Here is a 15,963-nt window from a genome sequence, read left to right as displayed (position 1 = left end):
TATTTGATGTTGTTATTGTTGTTATTATTGGCCCAGTGAGTTTGGGCCTCTTGTAACCTGTTCCTTTTTGGAGTGTGGGCTCTCAGGCACCACTGAAACTGAGTTCAGCTGGCCGTCCAGATAATTAGGTCCCCTCTTGTAGACGAATTTTCTTCCTCCAGGGCTGATAGGACAGCCACCTGTAATCATCCTAGTGTTGACTCATTCCTTCAGTGTTTTGCAAGTCTTAGAATCCCAGAGTTGGGAATGCCCTTGAGGCCATCAATCCAGCCCCTGGTCAGTGCAGGAATCCAGATGGAATCATCCTCGACAGGTGACTGCCTAACCTCGGCTCAAATAAGGGAGAGCTCACCAGCAGCCTTGGAAATTAGAATCTTGAAAAGCTCTTGGCCATTTAAGGTTTGATTTATAGAGGGGCGCAAAGTACTTTGGATTCGAAACACACTGTTTTGAGTGTGAGACAAGATTGACTGACCACTTTGGGAGAGTTCTTAAATTAATTTAAGACATCCTGTTTCTGAAACAGGGTGCTTCAGATTCAAAACCAGTTCAGATTTGAAACTTTTTGCATGCTTGTATTTTCATACTTGGATGCTTTGGTGTGGTTATGAATTTTGTCTAGATCTGCAGAAACCACTGTATAAATGTTTTTGGATGTGCTGTTGAACTTCCAGTCAGCCATTCACATACATTGTTGGATAGACTGATACCAGATATCCATATCTTCATTTGAATTTTCCACTGCAACTGCACTTACTGTTCAAGCTGTGGCTTAAATATTAAAAAAAAAAAAAGTAAGACTGAAAACACCTTAGGTGCAGCAGGGCTCCGTAAGGCAGTAACTCTTTGTTTTTAAAATTCTAAAGTTCAATATTTAGAAATGTAGCTGCCTTTTTTTGAGTAGTCCATGTAATTACAGTGGAAATAGCTGTGAAGGCCAAAGTAAATGAGTGGAGATTGCTGGGTGTATTCCCGTGTTCCCTTTTGCTGGGTTATTGCAGGTCAGCCCCTGTGTTAATGTCAATATGTGGGCGGCCATTTGAAAAGTTATACTGTAGATTGTAACCTGTGCATCGCCTCGGACTGTGGCCGGGGATCCCAGATTGAGCAACCTGTCGTAAATCCTACTGCTCTAGAAAGCCCTTACTCTCCATGTGGAAACCTTTCACAGGCCTTCCCACACAGCTCCCCTTGACTGACAGATGTTTGGTGTTGCTGAGTTGCTCCTGCTGGCAGAACCAGCCCTGAAGGTCCGTGGCCTTTGGTCTGCATCCCAGTTACCTACCGTGGCTGCCCTGGATGCAGAAGTGGGTAGTAATAAAACTCCCTGATCTCCCCCCCCCCCAATCCCAGTAACAGGCTAATCAGGCAGTTTATCTCGATGAAGAACCCCTGGAAAAGATAACTTGCCTAAGTAAACATTTACTTTTAAAAGAGAATATATGTAGCTCAGGGTTGAACTGTGGAGTCCTTGGAGTTCTCTGAACTTGGTTGTTCAGTCCTTGGGGTTCTCTGAACTTGGTTGTTCATCAAGCTCAGAGAACCCCAAGGACCCCACACTTACTTTTGCCTAAACATCTGCATTTGCAGTTCTGTTTACGGGCAACAACCCATTCTCAAAAGTCTGGAAGCCGACTCTCCATTGGCAACCTGGCTGGCAAGTGATTATCTTCCAATATGGATTCAAAAGATTTTCCATGAGAAAGTTTTAAAGAGAGACATGGTGCTTGTATGTTGGCTTGGATAAGATCCAGTGTGTTTTGCAGATAAGTCTCTAGCTCAGTGTTTCTCAACCTCAGCAACTTTAAGATGCATGGACTTCAACTCCCAGATTTCCCCAGCCAGAATTCTGGGAGTTGAGGTCCACACATCTTAAAATTGCTAAGGTTGAGACACTGCTTTAGCTGTTGTGTTGACCCTAGTACGTGCCTTAACTTTGTTTAAGTGGCCTAGAGCGGGAGGTAGTTTATGGAAGGGGTTTGTGCCTCTTTCTTTGAATTGCAGCATTGCTTCCTTTTCGCTGGAGTTGTCAAATGACAGCCGGCATGCTGCATTTTCATAAATAGAAGCTTTCTAAAAAGGCTAGCTCCATCTCTTAGCTCCCTCTCTCCTGGGCTAGTTCCCTCACCGCCCTTGGCATTCAGATTCTTTTCCTCTGTGCCCATTCTTAGCATCTCCAGCTGTGAGAGTGGAAGCTCATTTGTGAGGAGAGGGAATGCCCGCTTCTTGCCTAGTGACTTACCCTATTAGGCCTCCATTATGCTTGGGGGGTTAATCTGAGCAGCTTCCCTGCGACCAGGGGGGGTGCTGGGGAAACTCATTTTTAGAAGAGCATCTCCGTAGCTCAGGGTTGAACTGTGGAGTCCCTGGGGTTCTCTGAGCTTGGCTGTTTTCCTGCAGACATTTCGTTACCTGACTAGGTAGCATCTTCAATTACTTGACTAGGTAGCATTTAGTCGGGTAACGAAACATCTGTAAGAGAACACCAAGGACTCCAAAATTCATTTTTCTTCTTTTTCAGCAACGGGTGCTGCAGAGTGTTGGGTCAGCAGTTGGCCAATAGTTGCAGGTCAAACCTTGTTTGATTTTTTTCCCCTAAGCTCTGTAGGACATGGATAGTTCACATTTTTTATTATACTAATTAACAAAAGAGGTGCATGCATTGAAAGTAGGATAGTATCCGAACAAAATGCAGGCTGGAGACAAGGAAACCAACTCAAGGAATGCTAGGGGCTTGTGCAAAATTAAGAAAAAGCTGGGTCTCTGAATGGCACAGCATTTGAGATTATTTTCCTATCTGTCCCTGTCTTCTACTCCCTTCACCCTTGTGCAGTGTATCTTGTAAGTTATTTGACAGTTATCCTGAACAGTCATTTACGCTGTTGTAAAGACAATTACTATATGTCAGGTTTCTGCCCCATAAAAGAGCCATCATCAGTCCATTTTAACATTCCTTGTGCTTGAAATAGCAGACCTTTACAAACCTAGTTTTCAAGTATATAATAAGACAAGACTGAAAAAAATAATTGATTTGAAAGGTTTGTTTGAGAGATTAAAGTCTTTGTGTTCTTTTTTTTATTAGGAGCCAGCCTAGTAATCTCTCCTCCCATTCTTTTAAGTTAGCATGCCCTCAGGCCAAGAAAGAAGAATATATCTGAATTCAAAGAAAGCAGCATAGGAGAAGGAAGAAACAAATACTTCCGTGATGGGAATTTTCAAAAATATTTTATTTTTTGCATGCTTGCCTGCTGGTAGCAGTCAGTGAGAACTGCTTTCTTATCTGTTCTTGTGATCTTGGGGTAGGAAAGAAGGGAGCACAACTTTGTTTTTGGGTTCTTGCTGTTTTCTAATGTCTGAAACATGTAAAATACCTCAAGTTTTGTTTTTTGTTTTAAAAAAAACCAAACACTTAAACGGGTTTTGAGTTTTGCTCCCTGGATGTGCGATCTACTCAAAATATTTTTTCATTTTTCATTTTTATTTATTTATTGATCATATTTACAAAAGAGTGACTCTGAGTGGCATACAACACTCAATTAAAAACCCATAAATACATATAAAAACAATCATTAAAATTCTAAAAACAATTTCATCAGAACATTCCAGATGAGATGTTTTGTTTCAAAATTGAAGCAAAACATTTCTATTTTGTGTATACTCCTAGCTATAATCCCTTTCCTGATAAAGTTCCTTCATCTTCTAATATTCTGAATCTCACAAAAACATTTTTTTAAAAAATACACCTACTTGTATATTTTTATCTTGCCCAATATAATCTCTGGCCATCAAGGTTTTTGGCTCCCCCAGGAATGATTCTTGTCCACAGACAACTCTGGGGAAATCAGGATTTTACTTTTAGTTAAAAGCTGGTTGGACAGCAACTTTCTTTTTTTCTTCCTTTTTTTTGATCGAATGGAATGTCTACAACGCCCAACCACTCTGTGGCATATGGCCATTACGATGGGGAGAGGGTTTTCTGGGTCCGCAATGCCTGTATTTAATTTCCTCCTGAGCTTCCCTTTTTTCCCTTCTCCTGCACCGTTGCCCTCTCGGGATCTTCTGTTTGTTTCTCTTTCAGTTGACTTTAAACTTTTGCAAGTCATGGTTTCCAAACTTTGGTTTGGTCCTTTTACTACTGTATCGCCTTCTGATGTCATCTTGTCCCAACTGTATGCTGATAAATAAGGAGGAATTTTCCCAGAATCCTAGTTGGAGTTTTGTTTCTGTTGATGTGGAAGGAAATGCAGTGCTGATTTTTTCTGTAGCCCTCATGATGCTAAAAGATGAAAATAGAAGCTTTCAGTTCTGTCACAAGCAAAGTGAAATTTATTGGGGCTCAGGTTGGCATATCGATCTCATACCAGCAGAGAGGAAAGTTGTGTTTCCACTGGAAAGGCTATTCCCCTGTAGCCAGGTCTGTGAAGGGCCTAATGACTGCAAATGCATAATGTGCCAAAAGTTGAGTAGTTATTCTGTGGAGTCCACTTCAACCCTGAGCTACATATGTTCTCTTCTGCTGGAGTTTAACTTTTTCTTTTATGGAATATGGCCAATGTAAAGTTAAGTATATGAGTTGAACTCAGAAAATGGGGAAGCAGTGACCATTAAATACCCCGGGTAAATGCAGCCTTAGCTGTGTACCAGTTGACAGGTAATCTGAACAATATTCAGGGGCCTATTTCTTAAGTCAAAATGTCAGCGTACGATATGAGGGGCTCAGCCTGCTTTGGAGGAACTTGATGGCATTCCCAAGCTGGCCCTGTTCACAAGGCTGAGCCCATGGACCCCTCCCCTGGCAAATCTGTGCATCCCCATGAGCTGGTATGGCTGCACTGGATTATCAGTGGCCCTTTGGTTATTTTCCCCAAATGCTGGGAAGGTGGCTGGTGGGCGAGGGGGCTCTCAGTTCCCTTCCTGTTCCTGCCTTTTCCAGTTCTAGTTTTTCCTCTAGAGGGGGGAAAAATAAGAAATGGTCAGTGGCCCCTCTGGACAGAGTTAGGGGACACTATCCCCTTTGTGTTTGCCCTGTGCTGGGGGCTGAGACCTCGAAGGAGCAGCGAGAGGAGTGCCTAGAAAAGCCTGCTTACGTTGCCGCAGGACAGAAGCTTTGAAGAGAGACCTTTCGCACAGGATTTTGAGGCTTAATGGCGGTTCTAGGGGTTGGGCTGGTGCCTGGAGTTGCATATGTTTTGCTTTTCATTTGTACTGTATGTTTGCTATTTTAATTGACCCGATGGGAGTTCATTTTGATTACAGTGGTAGATGAACTTAGTCATTAAGTGTATAAAGGAATAGACACAGGCATAGCTGTTCATGCCTTACAGCTGATCGGGGCGGGGGGGGGAGAATCAGTTCAATGCCAGACAGGGTTAGGATTTCTTGATTTGTCTTTGCTACTGACGTTCAGATTGCAACTATAGCTGGGTGTATGGTGTGCTGCACCAACTATTCCTCCTTCTGGAAAAAGCAGATCTAGACACGGAAAACAACATGCCTAACAATGAATTATTGTGACGTGCTGGCTGTGTTCACACAAGACACTTAACCTAGTCAGTCAAAGGCCTGGTGGCTGCTTGGTTAATGTTAACCTTGGTTAGGATTTATTTGTTTGATACCCTAGGGTGTGAAACCAGTTTAAACGTTTTTGTGTGACTGGGATTGCTTTTGAAAAATGTTCAGACATACATGGTGAAAAAGCGATGTAATAAAAATTCAGGATGGGTCTTCTGGAGTACATGACTGTTTCTGTAGTACAACTGACTATTGATTGGGTTTTAGAAACTGCCTCCTATATTTTCAGGTTAGGGCTCTCCAGATGGGTAGGATTTCAACTCCCACAACCCTGAACATGTAAGGGAGCTGCAGTCAGGCTCATTGGCAAATGCCAGGTTGGGGGAGCTTGCCAGTCAGCTTAACTGTGCTTCTTGCACTCAACTAGGAGCATGTGAGAGTGCTTTCTTCATATTACACCCAGGTGAAGTGAAATCCTGTCTCCAGAAAATCACTCTGCATTTGTTCTTAATCTTTTCGCACACTCATTGTAATCTTCATTCTGGCAGGCATGCTGTCTGATTGGTGTATCATGAACAATTTACTGTGAAAAATTAAACCCACACTTGTATACTTTGAGTCTAAGAAAAACACTTCCAAACTTTCAGTGTGTTTTTAATTCTTCGCTTTCTTTTCTCCTGACCTCTGTTGTTCTTCCCGTAATGCAACTTTTTGATATTCTCCCTGGTCACTCTGTAACACTGCTTCCTAAAAGAAATCAGAATCTAACTGGGTCCAACTGGGATTTACATTTCTGGTTTCAGGGCAGAAGTGCTTTTGGATAGCTCCCATTTTGGATATGCCTGTAGGATCCTAATTTTAATTTGACATATAACGTTACTTTTTTGTGATGTGCTTGTCAGTAGCCTCTTTTCTTTCAGAAAACCAAGTCCGTTGATTTAACAAATGCTGAGAATACGTTGAAGGGCGAACAGCTCAGACGCTGGTGGAGGAAATACCTGAAATCAAAAGAAACATAGACTAGGTCCACTTTGGCTTTTTCTGAACTGTCCAGCCACTTTGTTGGATGCCTGCAGGAGCTGCTGGAAATGCCACAGTAAACAGCTGTGTACAGGTTCCCTAATTCTTGGTGGATAGTCAGACCCGCTTCAACTTGGATTCCAGGAGGAGATGGGGATGACGTAACCTCAACAGCTGCTTACTCTGTTCTGGATTCTTTCCACTAGTAGATTTTGAGGATTTAGTCAGAGTTTCGGGGAGACAAGTGAGTACTTCCTATTCACACTTCTTGCCCTTCCTGCTGATTAATGTGATGATGGGGCTGGAACCATCATTAAAGGGAGTGATTACTCTTGGTTGGTACAGGACACGTTACCTCCTGCTTAAGGAGGTGGTTCATTCAGGAAATCACCTAATAACCCAGAAGAGCTAGGTAAGCAGTCAGTCTTAGTTTCTTGCCAATGGAGTCAAGAAGTGTAGATGATACCTTATATAGAAGATTCCGCTTATTTGAATCTGTTTGGGTTGTGTCTTTGACTAGGATACAGACCTGGGACTGCTTTGCTTGCCTCGGTGGGTGTTCTAGACAGGATGTAGATGGGGGAAATCCAGAGTACTCCTCCTTGGTGTTGTTCCATAAATTGTGGTAGGGTCCTGGCAGGTTCGGGCCTCCGGGGAATATTCTCCAAGGTTTCCAGGCCTTCCAGTTAGGTTTTGCTCAATTATACTTAAGCACCTGGGACTCACGTTGTCCCGTATCCTTCTCAGTACTCACAGAAATGCTGGGAGAAGTCATGCTTTGGAATTAGAATCCCCTGTGTGTTCTTTGCACTGAGATCACTAAAGGGTTGAATGAGTGAATAAGATGAAATGAAATCCAGATAAGGCACCAGTATTGCCTTTGAGATTGCAATCTGATAGTTTAGTCTAATCTGGATATAGGTTTCTCTCTTCCTGAAAGAGAAAGCCTACGAGTCCGTTCTTTAATCCTCCTCTGCCTTGGTCTCAGTAAAATATTTGCACCATTCATTTTGAGCACCAGCTGCGAGTTCAGAGCAAGTTGGATCTGGTGACCCTTATTCACGCCTTGGTTGTTTAACAGCTGGACTGCTGCAGTGTGTAGCACAGGAGCTGTTCTCAACGTAGGTCTGGAAGTTTTTGGTTGTGCACCAGGTAGCAGCAAAGCTGCTGATCGGCGTGTCAGCTGGGATTATATTGTATCTGTGTTGAAAGAACTGCCCTGACTGCAGGTGGCTTAGCGTAATGTGGGAACTCTGCCTTTGACTGTTTGTTCAAAGTGGCGGTGGGGGGAGTTTCCTTTTCCTAAGCTTTTCAGGTTTGTCTGATGTGTAAAAATTCAGCTGTTTATAGAACTGGATCCAAGTCGGGCGGGGCTCCTCTCTGCTGGATCAGCAGCGCCAGAAGGAATCTGCTGGACCTGAGCACTATCCAGGCCTGTTGGAAAGCTCTGCCTTCGGCTTGCTTTCCCCCAATGGCCTCCGCAGTCTTTAATCTTCTTGACTTCTCCGTGGCCTCCAGAAAGGAGTTTGGAGGGGGAGCAGCTGCTCCAGAGTCTTGGCTAATGGGGAAATCATTCTGAACAAAGCAGCGTGAAGCTATTCTGGAAAACTCGTTTGAGTTGAGGCCATTCGTTGCTTTTATGATGACAAGAGGCGTTCTGGAAAGGAGCAGGGAGGACTCACCGAGACATGTTCAGATAAAGTCAGTTTAAAGATGTGGTTAGTGACTCTTTTGATATTCATGACTCTCTCTAAGCTTGGAAGAAAAGTAGAAACTACAGTCAGTATTTTTAGAGACCCACTGCTTGTGTGGATGAGATCCCATCTAGCAAGAATCACGTTTTTATTTTGTGACTGTCCTGTGGATTTCTAGCTACTGCCTGAGCTTGAGGGCCCTTTGTGGGCATCACCCCCTGCTCCAAGCAAGAGTCCATATTAGCCCATCCCGGGCAGGTGACTGTCCAGCCTCTGCTTGAATGCATCCCGCAGAGGGACGCCTGTTGCCTCTCTGGGCTGTTGATTCCGTTGCCGGACTTTCTGTACCATTAGGAATTTTTTTCTAACATCTGGCTGGAATCTGCCTTCCCGCACTTAAATCCACAATGCAATGCCTTGCAGTCTGGAACAAGGAGGAAAAGGTTTTGAGAACAGAATAGGCCGTAGGAGTGAATCGCTCGTCACTGCTGTTGTTTTGTCTCCTCTGAACAGCAGTGCTTGGCTCATTTATAGAAAATAAAAGATTGGCACAGCTGAGGTGGTGGGATGAGATCCTGGATAGTGTGGCTGTTTGTGTATAAACACATGGGTGGAATAGTTGTTTTGTTGCATTTTGGCATGCTTTGCTCTGTGGCCCCTCTTCTGTTGCCACTCTAGGGTGGAAATCCAACAAGTAGATTTTGTCTTGGGTTGACAGGAGAGATCCTCCTGCATCTAGGAGGGAGAATTAATGCTTTCTTTGATGTCGAGACCCTCAAAATGATATACATCAGCATCTTCAACTTCATGCTCTCCAGAAGTGTTGGAGTGATGCAAATTTTAATTTGCAGTTTGTCAAAACAAACAGATTAATAGGTTTAAAATTTGGCCCCTATTATGTGGGGTGCCTCAGGGTTCGGTGTTCTCCCCTCTCCTATTCAACATCTACATGAGGCTGCTGGGCGAGCTCATTCGTTGCCATGGGGTGAGGTTTCATCAGTATGCTGATGATACCCAACTATACGTCTCTGTCCCTGGTGAATTAAATGATGCCATCATGTCTTATCCCGGTGCCTGGAGGCCGTGAGGGTCTGGATGGGGAACAACAGGCTTCAGCTGGGCCCTGGCAAGACTGAGTGGCTTTGGGTTTTGGGGTTCTAGGACTATGCCATAGTTGGTGCTGCGTGGGGTGGCACTGCCCCAGACAGACCCGGTGCGCAATCCGGGGGTCCTCCTGGACTCACAACTCCTGCTCGAAGAGCAGGTGGCAGTTGTGGCTAGGAGGGCCTTTGCACAGCTTTGGGTCGTGCGGCAGTTGTGCCCCTTCCTGGATTGGGGGCCTCTGCTCAGTCACTCAGGCCTAGTCACCTCCTGATTGGACTTCTGGAATGTGCTGTACGCGGGGCTGCCCTTGAAGAGTGAACGGAAGCTTCAGCCGGTGCAAAAGGCGGTGGCGCAGGCAGTTACGTGTGCCCCTGGGCGGTACGTGTTACACCTCTGCTCCGCGAGCTGCGTTGGTTGCCAGTTTGCTTCCGGGTCCGATTCAAGGTGCTGGTTTTGACCTTTAAAGCCCTTCACGGCATGGGGCCGAGTTGTTTGAGGGGCCGCCTCTCCCCGATTACATCTGCCCGTCCCATCAGGTCCGGCAGAGAAGGCGTGCTGCGGGTCCCGCCTGTCAGGGAATTACATTTGGCGGGTCCCAGGGGACGGGTCTTCTCTGCCGTGGCGCCCGCCTTGTGGAACATTCTCCCCCGCCCTGGAATTAGGTTAGCTCCATCCCTCTCAACATTCCGCAGGTCCCTCAAGTCCTGGCTGTGTCTCCAGGCCGGGGGTCCCAGGGGACCAGGAAGATTTTGCAATGGTTCCCTTACTGCAGATAACGTCATCTTCTCCTGTTCTGTGCTTTTTATAGTTTTTAGTAATGAATATCTTTTAAGTATTTATTGGTTTTTTAATTCAATGTTGTACGCTGCCTAGAGTAATTTTTTTGTGAGATGGGCGGCCATACAAATGTGATAATAAATAAATATTTATTTATTTATTTAGGGGTCATATCAGTAATCACACTATTCGTAAACCATGAAGCAGCATGGGATTGCACTATTAACTGGTAACCTTTAAAAAATAAATGTAATTTGAATTTTGTGGGTAAATTTTCACACACAAATTGAAGAATGGCTGGCCAAGGTTTTGAATTGAGTATATGGTTGCTTTTAAGTTAAATTTCTGAATTTCGGACACACTTTTATTTATTAATGGTTGGAGGCATTGGGTATGTTTAGCCTGGAGAAGAAAAGACTTCAGGGAGATAATGATCGCTGTCTTGCAATATTTGAGGGACTGTCATGTAAAAGGCAGGGCAGAAATTGTTCAGAGGCATCCAGAAGGCAGGACAAGAAAAAAATGCAAGGAGAAATCTCCTGTCAGGAAGAGCTTTCAGGAGATGGTGGATCCTTCTTTGCTGGAGGCATTCAAACAGAGGAGGCTCGATAGTAATGGATTCTTGCAGTGGCAGGAGGTTGGAAGAGATGGTCCCTTCCAACTCTTGCATTCTATGCTTCTATAAAATTATAAGGAAGCAGATTTTGGTTGGTCATTCTAGTGAGTTCTGGGTGTGGCTTTGCAAAGGAGTGGCCCTTCCTTAGAAACCTTGGGATTGTGGCCAATGCTAATGGAAGTCAGAGTTCATGGGCTGGGCTGGTGACAGAACAGCCTCATGCCGTGATTCTTGATGAGGAAAGACAATGAAAGATTACACTAGAAAGATGATTAAGCTGCCTTCAGTGGTGTTTTTTAAGGAGTCCTATTGTGTAACCCTGTAGGATATGAGTGTGGTGCCAGCAGAGAAGTTTGTTAACATTTCACAGGCCTGTACTTTGAATAGAAAAGGATTTACATATAATAATTAACAAGAAAGCTTGTAGCGTTAATCCCAGGTGCACAAGTTCAGTCTTGCATGATAGGTTTTGTTATCTCATCCTTAAACTGGTTGGTTTGATCTCTGAAAATCTGAGCCATGCAAACCCTCTAGGTATGACTTTGGTTTTTTTGGAAATCTTAACTTTTTCAGAAAAGCAAAAAGATCTTTGATTGAATGTAAGGATTAATATTTTGATTTTTAACAGTTTTTTTTAACGTCAGGGTGGTGGAACACATCTAAGACTCTGACCAGATCGAAGGGAAAAGCTTAGCAAGTAGCACAAATTCCTCCTAATTTGGTTAATTAAGTTTAATATGGCTTTTTACAAACTGAATTGTGATTTGATAGACTGTAATATTTTGGAGAAGTTTGTTTTTTGATCTGCTATTTATTTGCATGGGGGCTAAAGTTTCAGTTGCCTCTCTTTTTTTTCCCAAGTTGGATTCTCCTTGGTTGAAAACAGTGACTACTTTCTCATGACATATACCATATCATTTAAAAACCTAATTATTGTTCAAAAGTGGAACCTGGGACAAAAGATGGTTAAGACAGAGCACTTTAACCATAGTTTATACCAGTATTTTTCAAACTTGGCCACTTTAAGATGTGTGCACTTCTCACAATTCCTCACCCAACATGTTAGCTGGAGAATTCTGGGAGTTGAAGTCCACACATCTTAAAGTGGCCAAGTTTGAAAAACACAGGTTTATACCAAAGGCTTGATGTTGGGTACTTTATGTTCTCTTCTTCATTTCATTCAACCTTAGAATGAGAGCTGGGGGGCTAGAGCCCCTCTAAAACAGGAAGTCTCCAGCCATGCCATGTTTGTTTCCTCCCCTTGTGGGTGCATTCATGGGGAAGAAGAGGCAGAGCCTTCCCCCTCCGATTTGTAGTGGCTTTGCCTGTTCTACTGCTGTAGAATGAACCTGAGCAAATGCAGCTGAAGAGCTTCTTAGAAAAGCTTCATTAATGTTTCTGAATGGGGGGCAGGAGGAGGCCCTAACTTGGTGGGGGGAGCCAATTTTGCCTGCTTCAGGGAAGTTCATAAGATTGGTAGAAAATTAATGTTCAAGTAAACATTTTTTAAAAAATATCTTTTTAGGCACCATTCTCAACCAAATGGTAAAAAGCATTCTACATTTAAAAAAAAATCAGCATAAAAGTTTCAGGCACCCTTCATGTAAAAATCAGATAGATTCAGGTGCAATCATATTCTGGCTTGTGCTGACATTTGAGAAGGATGTTAAACTTGGTTACTTCTTTTCCCTTTGGGCCAAAGGGGGAAAAACAATGGTCAGGATGCATGTTTATAGTCTCCACATGGCCTTTCATGGAATGGGGAGAAGATTCTGCAAAGGAAATTCTGCCTGTTTCTGCTTACTTGTACATCTACTTCCAGATTTCCCACACTGGTTTTTTTGCAAAACTTCCAGGGGGAAAATGCTAAAATAGGAGTTGGTCTTGTAGTAGTATTTGTATCTCCAAACTCCCTTTTCCTTTTTGAACTGTAAGTCTTGAAAGAAGTGTTTATTCCAGCAGTGAAAGCATTAATGTAGACCCGTTGGGGTATGTATCTACAGATAGTCCTCGGCTTATGACCATTTGTTTAGCAACCGTTCAAAGTTATGACGGCACTGTGACTTGCAACCAGTCCTCACACTTAATGACTGTCGGAGTGTCCCCACGATCATATGATCAGAATTTGGGCACTTGGCAACTGGCATGTATTTATTTACGATGATTGTGGTGTCCTGGGGTCATGTGATTGCCATTTGTGGCCTTCCCAGCTGGCTTCCAACAAGCAAAATCAATGGGGAACCGTATAATTTGCTTAACAGCTGTTGCAAAAATATCATGAAATCAGGTGCGGTCACGTGATGCCCCGCTTAACGACAAATTTTCTGGTCCCTATTGTCATAAATTGAGGACTACCTGTAATTGTAGTCCTTTCTGTAATTCCTTTCTTTTCTGAAGGCCACTTGCTGACTTCTGCTTGCTAGAAATGATGGTAGGAACAGAAGAGGCATTCCATGTGACCGATGCAGTTCATCCTGTTGATGATGGGTTCTTCATAATGAATGTTGGTGCTCCTGCATGTTTTCTGATGCCACTGGAGATATAGCTGTTCCTTCTTCACGTGAACTCTCATCTTCTTCTCTCTCTCTTCTCTCTTCTCCAACCTGGTTCCCTCCAGACATGTTGGACATGAGTTCCTATAATTCTCAACAGATGTGATGTGAGTAGAAGTCCAGCATATCTGGAAGACAGTAGTTGAAGGAAATGGGGAATTTATCAAGGCTGTTTTTGGGTCTGGAGACCACAACAATCCAGGTGTTGCATCTTGGGTGAACTGTATGATTTTTCCTGCGATGATTATTTGTGTATTATTAGACCCTAATAGGGATTATTAGTGAGCTTTTTAAATTTGAGGCATATTTATTAATGTCTTGATTACTCAAATGCTGTCTTGTAATTAATAGTGATAGGAAAATCATCTTGAAGTGTGGTTTTACCAGGTGATCCCTTCTGATGCTGCTTAGAATGAAGTCTTCCTTAACCCGGTAGGAGGTGGTGGTCTTAAAAGCTCTCTGGAATTTGAGATGGAATCTGGTAGCCCCTTTTCTGACTAACAAATATTATTCAAAGGCAGAAGCTTTCATGAGTCTGGTAGCACCTTAAAAGGCAAGTAATTTTGTAATGCTTGAGGTAACTAACCGTTTAGTAAAACAAAAACAATTGGAAATAAAATAAGGATATAGAGGGATAAATTGCACAGTAACAGATTGGTGCCATATTGTTTTAAATGTTTAATGTTTAAATTGTTTTAAATAAAACATGTTTTAAATAACATTTTGCATAAAGTTTATATTCCAGTCATTTGATGTGAGGTTGTCCCCACCTTCCAATTTCTACTCCGATTTTAGTTCTGTGCAAATGCCCTATGATTCCTATAATTTTTAAGACAGCAGGATTAGCTTAAAGTGGTCTCTGTAGACCTGTATCTTTCTGTGGTGGATTGGGTCCCTCTAAATGGCCCTATTTGGAAATGGCTCTCCGTGGCTCCTTCAGCTTTACTAGCGTGCAGGGAAATTCAAGCAAACCAGACTGGCGTCATGACTCGTTACGTGTTTGTTTATGATGCTTCTGCCACGTCCAGAAGTAAGCTGCGAACCGCTGTTTCTGAGCTGTGCAAAGAGCAGGCTGCTGCTCCTTCCCCACATTGCTGCTCTGTCCCCTCCCTCCCCCCAACTTACGCATACTTTGGAGCTGTGAAGATTTGGGCTGGAACTGCTTAAAAATCTTGATTGGTGAATAGCAGGAATTGGCCACAAAATGCAGCCTTTAATGAAACATGCTTCTCCAAATCTTGTGGGTGTTCCCAAGCAGCTGTGTGTGTGTGTGTGTGTGTACACACACACTTCTGCAGTGCTAGCAAGTCTGTGTCCCTCTTCACGGCCTCTGACTGTATATCCTGCTATGCTGCACAGGAATTCTGTAGACTTGGGAATCCCTCAAAGTTGCGTTGCTAGGAAAAAAACGGTAGTGACAGGCAAAATGTTGATGAGAGCTTTGATCCCAAGGAGGAGGTCTCCCCCTGCCCTGTGGCAGCCCTTAATTGAGCTGATGTTTCTGATGCTTCTTGGTGGACTTGGAGCACTCTCTCTAAGAGCAAATTAGGAGGCCTGTTGGTTGCAGGCAACATGGGGACATTGCAAAAGAAAGTAGTAGCTACGTGCATTTGTGCCTTTTAAAATTACAGGGGGGAAAAACCCAAAGGAACATGTGAGCTTATACAAAGTTTAGTCATTGGAAGTGGGGGCAGCTAGGTCGAAGGCCTGAACCGAGCAGCATCGGTTGGAAACTATATGTGTGTGTGTACTTGGTGACTTACACTAAATTGCTGTGAGGAACCCATCAGAAATACTACAAGTGCATCATCGAAGCGATGCAGATGAACCTGTTCTGCTTGCTTTGGTGTCAGCTGTGTAATTTGATTTATGTTAGCTCAGAATTCCAAAGAGCTGCTCACGTCGTCCAGCCCACAGGCTGCTTCCTCTGTTGACCATTGGTGCTTTCCCAGCTTGGTGTCCTCAGACTTCAGCTCCCATAGCACACTCAACCCCCCTGCCCCACCACCAGCCGGGCAAGATGGCCAACAAGGTGAAGCTTGGCAGGTCTGGGGGCACAGGGTTAAGCAACGGTCAGATTGAATAAATCTGGGAAATTTCAAGAGGGTACAACCTCTGGAGAACTCTGATGAATGGAACAGAATGTAAAGCTTTTTTATTTTCTGGTTATTTGGCCCCAAAGTTCCTGAAAGTGGACTAGATAACTGGGCGGGGGTTACATCTCCCCACATCACGCAGACCTCTTCTGGGAGAGAAAAGAAGCAGGCTCCGAATTTGTCCTTTAAGCCGGGACTAGGCAACCCGTGGTCAGAGATACAGTATTGATTTTGGGAGGTGCCCAGAGTCCCTCTGAAGCACAGAAGAGTCTTTGGGAGGGTTCAGATTTGTTGAAGTTGGTTCTCAGTCCAGAAGTCAACTTTGGGCTTCGAAGCCATTCCCTTGGGCTCTTCATTCCCACAGAGATTTGCTAAACAAACAAGCTTGATCTGGCTAGACCTGATCCAGTTCCTCCCTCTCCAGTGCAGCAGGGCAAATGGGGCAAATGGGGCACTCTTACCTTGGAGCTACCTAACCTTGTTTGGGCAGGGGTGATAAGTCTCCTCCCGGCAGAATTTCCTACCAATGCTTCCTAATTCCTGAAAAGTCCCTTTTCCACAGAAATATCTCCCTTTCCCAAGTTGAGAGCATG

General features: G+C 43.8%; 1 protein-coding gene across 3 annotated transcripts in view; it reads left to right on the top strand.

Annotated features, from left to right (window-relative positions):
- NUMA1 (nuclear mitotic apparatus protein 1) overlaps positions 1–15,963 on the top strand; it is a 74,889-nt gene that overhangs the window by 12,480 nt on the left and 46,446 nt on the right. The window lies entirely within an intron of this gene.

Source organism: Python bivittatus, unplaced genomic scaffold (genome assembly GCF_059951505.1).
Source record: "Python bivittatus isolate LINGU-HERP-01145 unplaced genomic scaffold, Pbiv_v1 ctg000340_np1212, whole genome shotgun sequence".
NCBI classification, from domain to species: domain Eukaryota; kingdom Metazoa; phylum Chordata; class Lepidosauria; order Squamata; family Pythonidae; genus Python; species Python bivittatus.
This window is presented reverse-complemented; position numbering and strand designations above follow the sequence as displayed.